The sequence below is a fragment of the Monodon monoceros genome, unplaced genomic scaffold, assembly GCF_005190385.1.
Source record: "Monodon monoceros isolate NGI ecotype Baffin Bay Population unplaced genomic scaffold, NGI_Narwhal_1 Super_Scaffold_22, whole genome shotgun sequence".
Taxonomy (NCBI): Eukaryota; Metazoa; Chordata; class Mammalia; order Artiodactyla; family Monodontidae; genus Monodon; species Monodon monoceros.
In genome coordinates, this window is record NW_021703779.1 from 15,736,599 (window position 1) to 15,743,399 (window position 6,801).

The 6,801-nt window shown below is 46.7% G+C and overlaps 1 protein-coding gene across 4 annotated transcripts in view; it reads right to left on the reverse strand.

Moving 5' to 3' along the window:
* SCML2 (Scm polycomb group protein like 2) overlaps positions 1–5,802 on the reverse strand; it is an 85,437-nt gene extending 79,635 nt beyond the window's left edge. For 3 of the 4 annotated variants that reach the window (XM_029241424.1, XM_029241422.1, XM_029241425.1), the window contains exon 1: positions 5,734–5,802. The gene's annotated coding sequence lies outside the window, so the exon portion shown is untranslated. Of the gene's footprint in view, positions 1–5,711 lie in introns of all 4 variants that reach the window. The other variant, XM_029241423.1, reaches the window with a different exon arrangement.
* Between the last annotated feature and the right edge of the window lie 999 nt (positions 5,803–6,801).

Consider the following 6,801-nt stretch of genomic DNA (forward strand, 5'->3'; position numbering starts at 1 on the left):
CAGCAGTCTAGATTTATAGTTTCTAACACTGGCCCTACAAGAAATAATGGAAATGATGACAACAACAATCCCTGCTAGACAACAGATTACAGAAAAGCATGCAATAAACCACAATCTGAAGTGACCAGAAAACTAAACATCCCTGACAATGCTTAAAACATGAGGCAGGTGTCAGTAAATTACCCATTTAAACATTTCTACAACCTCTCAAAACCTCAGCACAAAAAAATCTCAAATCAGAGTTTCTAATCTAAAGTCAAGCAATATACAAAGGTATTTAAATTATTGAGTACTATAGTTTAATTCTTTTAGTAACCATCAAAGACAATGTAGTTCATTTGAACAGATTTATGAAACTATACCAAATTAATAAAAAATAAAGAGAATAATGAACATTACTTTTCAAATAACTTTACAGTATACTGGAAAACACTCCAAATAATACTTAACATCTTTCAAAAGAAAAAAAAAGGCAGTTTCACAGCAAAGGGCACAAGTTTACAACTGTATTCAGAGAGGCAAGAGAACTGCAGAAAATAAGCATGTGATTAATTCACTGCTTAATTTAAAACTAAAAGAAGTTTGTCAATACATTTGCTTAAAAGACTATGTCAAGGTTACAAGGTACATACCAAGCAAACGGAGCTGTCTGTCTGGAATTCAACACCAGTTAATCCTTATGAGAAACAGAGGTCGAGAAAAATCAAATATGTATTCTAAACCCAAAAGGCGAAGAGAGTTCCACCACCTTTCCCCTGAGAAAAGAAAAGCATCCTCAAGATATGCCCTAAAATTGCAATATATCTGTCCCTCCAGAAGTTTACAATGGCATGTTACCACAAAAGGTGGGTACTCCCTTTCCGCTCTTACAACAATTTGCTCCTATAAACTTAGGAAGGGGCAGAGCCACAGCCATAAACACAGGTCACAAGTAGTAGGTAGTCAAATGCTCTCTACCTTCAAATGTTTACCAGCTCATTACTCATACAAAGCTTATCTTTTTTTTTTTAACTCCTTGGTTAAATAATGAATTCACCTTATCTATGTCAGACGAGTATGAAATTCAGTTGAACAGCACCATCATATAAAACTGCTTATAGGAGCCTCAAATCTTTCACTGTTAACACAGTAAGATATTCTCATTTCTTAAGCTAAAACCTTTCCATCACATGCCTAAAAAATGAAAGTAAGAGAAAGGTTTAGGAATATATGTTTAGTAGAAATCATTTAGCATAAAAATCACAAGTATTATTATTTCTAAGGTAGCCAAGGTTTACTTATTAGACAACATAAAGACAAAATAAGCAAAAACGCCTTACTCATGAAAACCAAACAACACATGCATATTTCAAATCTTAGGTGGTTTCTGAAATTTTCTAAAGTTATCATGCTTTAAGAATGGTCACCTCGTGCTTCCCTGGTGGCGCAGTGGTTGAGAGTCCGCCTGCCGATGCAGGGGACACGGGTTCGTGCTCCGGTCCGGGAAGATCCCACATGCCACGGAGCGGCTACGCCCGTGAGCCATGGCCGCTGAGCCTGCGCGTCCGGAGCCTGTGCTCCGCAACAGGAGAGGCCACAGCAGTGAGAGACCCGCGTACCGCAAAAAAAAAAAAAAAAAAGAATGGTCACCTCTGCTATCTTTTAAAAAATGAGACGTTATCGCTACAGTAAAGTCATTTCTACTCTTAGAGTAACCAAAGCTCAAATGAGTTAGAGCCTGGAAAACTTGTCACTAAATTATACCAACCTATTTTAATCTAAGAGCAGTGGTTTCTCTTATTTATTTCCCCAAGACGAAAGGATTATAAAGATTAAGACTCCAAGACGGGACTTACCTGGTGGCGCAGTGGTTAAGAATCTGCCTGCCAATGCAGGGGACACGGGTTCGAGCCCTGGTCCGGGAAGATCCCACATGCCGCGGAGCAACCAAGCCCATGAGCCACAACTACTGAGCCCACGCCCCACAACTACTGGAGCCCGCGCGCCCTACAGCTCATGCTCCACAACAAGAGAAGCCACCGCAATGAGAAGCCCTCAGCAACTAGAGAAAGCCCGCGCGCAGCAACTAAGACCCAACACAGCCAAAAACAAAAAAAGACTCCAAGCCAAGGAAGGGTAAACTTTTCCTTTCAAAATGACCAACATTTGCCATTTTCAAAATTTCCACATCTTTGGTTCCTGAAAGCATCAATCACTTCAAATTCTAAGATATTATATAGTAATTTTCAGACACTAATAATGTTCCTTAAATTCTTAGGGGCACTTGATTTGCTCACTCCAAAGTACAAAATATCTGGCAATGGCAGACCAATATTCATACCATAGCCTCATGGCTCTAACGTTGATGGCTAGCAGAGTTCACTTTGTTCATATCTTATACATCCTAAAAACCAGGAATATTACTAGGAGGAGACAATGAGACTCCCAGGGAGGTGACCTAATAGAGAACATGACCTCAGATTTCCATTCACAACTGGAATGAAAATTGCCCTGGCCTAAAGGGAAAAAAAGCAACAGAGTAACCTGGCAAAAAAAAAAAAAAAAAACTAGAGGTGACTAATAACTCAAATAGCAGAGGATCCTTTGCATCCTCCAGTGTTCCAGTTACCAAAGTTCCAACAGTCATTTCTATTAACCCAAAAAGAGGGGCAGTAAAATATTCAAGTGAAGTTTTCCTCCTCCCTCCCTCTCTCCCCACCCTGCAAGAGCTCAAACTAAAATTGGGATTTGGATCTTCCTTAAGTGGAAAAAGGGGCTACATCATTTTCATTCAAAAAATTTGGCATTTACTCAGCCTTCTCAAGGCACTTTACTATCATCAATTATTTCTCAGTGAGAGAGTGCAGGATTACCCTGACCATTTCACTGATGCGGAAACAGACACCAACAGCAAAGGGAACAGGGGCAGGAAGAGGGGCGATAGGAAGCATCTGGGAGGAACAGGCAGGCAGCTAAAAAGGAACAAACCCAAAAGAAAATGAGAGTCACATCTGGCTTAAAGCTGACCATCATAACCCTTGTTATTTTTTAGCTCAGAGAGATTTCTGAAACGTTCTGAAAACAGAAAGTGCTCTAAATTATCAGTTCATATCTTGTTACAGTCTAAACTTCTTGGTCATAGAAGTAAAGTTACTTAGCATTAAAAACTCACTATCCAGAGCCCATACTGATTTCAATTTATACCAGTAATTCATTTTCTCTCTCAAGCCTAACCAGTATGTTACCTGTTTGACCCAGAAAACAATCTCTCATAAAAATATATCTTTATATCAACATAATCATAAAAAGGCACAAAGTTAATATCACGTAAGTCAGAAATAATTCACAGTTCCACTCAAATTTTGTTTAGAGAATTATGACCAAAACATTGACTCCCTGAATTTGCCATTGAAATAAGAGGACTACTTGTTCTACATTTGTATTGATTTTCTTAACTATAACCTTGAAATTTTCAGGAATAAACTACTAATGGGAAGCCTTAAACACCCCAGAAACCAGCACACATAGCAGTAGGTTGAACTGAACCCCATACTACAGGCAGCACAGACAGTTAATAAAAATGTGTTGACTGAAGCATAAATCAAAAAGACTGACCAACTGCCTCATGAGAAACACCACCTCTTGAAGACTGACTCCAGGGGCTTCCCTGGTGGTGCAGTGGTTAAGAATCCGCCTGCCAATGCAGGGGACACGGGTTCGAGCCCTAGGCCGGGAAGATCCCGCATGCCGTGGAGCAACTAAGCCCGTGTGCCTCAACTACTGAGCCTGCGCTCTAGAGCCGGCGAGCCACAACTACTGAAGCCCGCGAGCCACAACTCCTGAAGCCAGCGCGCCTAGAGCCCGTGCTCCGCAACGAGAAGCCACCGCAATGAGAAGCCCGCGCACCTCAACGAAGAGTAGCCCCCACTCGCTGCAAATAGAGAAAGCCTGTGCGCAGCAACGAAGACCCAACGCGGCCAAAAATATATAAATAAAATAAATTAAAAATAAAAAATTCTATCCGACTGTTTTGAAGAATATGGATAAAGACATAGCCAAACAAATACAAGGCATCAGGTGAGCACTCAAACTTTTCTCAAAATCCCAACTGGACTCAATTCCAAAAGCTATTTTCACATTCCTGCCATTAAATATACAAAACCACAAACATAATGAAAGAACGTTCATCCTTGGAAATACATTATTTAACGCGTAATTTAAAAAAAGAATGGCAAGAAAGGCAGAACTGTCATTACTGAAGAACATTTCCAAGCAGTGTTACTGAGAAAAATTAAATATGAGTCTATTAACTATTATTATAATACAACTGCTTGTCATAGGAAGTTGTACTCCATAAATGTTATACATCTTATAATACTCTTTCCCCAAACTAGAAATATGAATAGCTCTGGGAGCATTAAAAATGCAGCAGCATCTGCAGTTGTTTTCGGGAAGAAAACCATCTCCAATAATTTCGCAAATCATATGATCAGAAAGAAGTATTCACTTTCCCTGCCTCAGTTTTCCCCTCCAAACCGACCCATTCACTTTTAGAGATGTCTGTCCTAAAATCACCTTATAGGTACGTCATAAATGTTAATCTTCTAATTCTTCAAAGAGGCTAACACCAAATTGTAATCACACTTTATAATGAACGACAAACGTATTAAAACCTTTTTTTAAAAAAATCAAGACCTTAAACGGGAACCTGTAACTAAGTACCTGTGCTGCCCTAACATTTGGGGGGGGGGGGGCGAGGGGAAGGCGGCGCGAATTTTCAGCTCAGCCCTCAAAGCAACGTATAACCTCAAGACGCAAAATCTATTAAATTCGTCTACTCGCTCTTCCCCTGGCGATTCACACTAGGGTGTAGCACAACCAATATCCAGATGGAAAAAGCGAGAACGGTATCTCAAAGTAAAGGCAACAGTGGTCCTTTGGCCCACTCATGCCGCGAGTGCACGGCGGCCGCCTCTCCGCTCCTGGGGAGAGCTGGAGCCCGGCTCTCCGGCCCCCACTGCCACCCGCACCCCACCCCCAGGGCGGGCCACGCCTTCCCGCCCCGCTTCTCCCCCGAGGGCGAGCCACCGGCGCTGCCCCCCACCCAACCGCCTGGAGCCCCGGGCCGCGGGTCCAACGGACACCTGGCACCGGGACCCGAGCCCGCGCTTGGACACAGGCGCATCCTTCCGCACTGACGTTTTACCTCCAAACTCCAAAAGTTATCTCACAAGTCCCCGGAAGGTTCCCGGGCGAGTTTCAGCCCAGACCACGCAAAGTCATTCCTACTCCTCAGCCCCGCCGCCTACCCGCGCTGTCCCGGGACCCCAGCCCGGCCCCATCCACGGCCGGAGGATGCTCTGGAGAGTGCTGTCCGAGATTCGGGTAAGGGGACGACTGGGGAAGAGAGGCCCGGCACCCGAACGCCGCGGGCGGGATGGGCCGGTGTCCGGCGACCGGGCCCCGGGTGAGTGAGGGGCGTCGCGGAGAGCGCTACATGGGGCAGGGGAGCCCCGGCCTTGGGGGTAAGGCCGCCGAGGGGCACGGGAGCTCTGGCCTCGAGGGTGAGGCCACCGAGAGTGGGTGACCGAAGTGCGGGGCCGAGCTCGGGCCGGACCCCGCGGGGCGGTGAGGGGGCGTTCCGCGAGGGAGACGCGCCGCCGAGGACTCCCACCCGCCCGCGGGCAACGGCCAGAGCCCAGACGCCACAGCTGCGCCTCTCCGGTACTCACGGGGCCTGGAGTCGCCACGCACCTCCAGTCTCGTCGGCGAAAAGAGGGAAATTCTGTCACACTGGTCCAGCGAGCCGGTACAGGTCTTCACACCGCCGCCGCCATGTTTGAGAAGCCGCGCGCGGAGCCGCGCATGCCCCGCAACCGCCACCGCTGCCCCGCCCCCCGCCCCGCTGCCCGCGTGCCCCGGGGTTGCCGCAAGCTTGCCCTCTGACCTCGGCCGCGTGCGGAGCTCGAGCCCGGGGCTCAGCCGGAAGCCCGCGCGGGCGGTGGCAAGCGATGAGACTCTGCGGCTCGGGGAAAGCCCTAGGCAGTTCTCCCTCATCCTCCCCCCGCCCCAATCTGCCCTCCCGCCAAAAAAAAAAAAAAAAAAGCCAGTCGCAGCCCATGCACCCAAGACCGTGGTGGGCCCCCAGTTGGGAACCCAGGGTCCGCGTCAAGTTTCATCCAAGGGGAACTCGCTCCCCTTGGCCATCGACTTCAACTCTCGGCCACCGCCCACCCTCGCCACGCACCGAAAAGGCAGGCGCTTCCCTAAGAACTCAAGCAAGTTCGATGAGCAAGGAAAAAGCAACTCGTTAGAGCAGCTTGAGAAAAGCCATTCCTTCGCGGGTTGCAGCATAGTTCTTGAAACAGCTTTTCTCTTTTTCCCGTGGGTTTTTGCCACGCATTCCCCTCCAGCTCCACATTCCGGATTTAGTTGTTCCTCTAAACCCTGGTTTGAGATAACGGGAACTAGATTAACCTGGAGAGTAAAATAATTTGCTCACAGGTTTCAGGGTGCTCGGGAGCGTGCTCGGGAGCGTCTTCGAGAGTGCATTTTGGGGTCTCCTCTGCCCTATTCCCCTCGCCCCGGACCGAGCGGTTGCGCAGGTGGAGGTCGCACCAGGGGGGAGGGGGAGGGCGTAAAAATAGCTCCAAAAGAAATCTCTCCGCACAAAATGTGGCAAACAGAAATCCAGAGAAAAACATCCCATTCTTCATTGTTAGGTTGGGTATAGGCAGATTTAAAACTTTTGTTTGAAAAATAATACAACATGCTGTGTTAGCCAAAAGTAAACCATTGGCAGGCCTTCTCTCTCTCTACAAC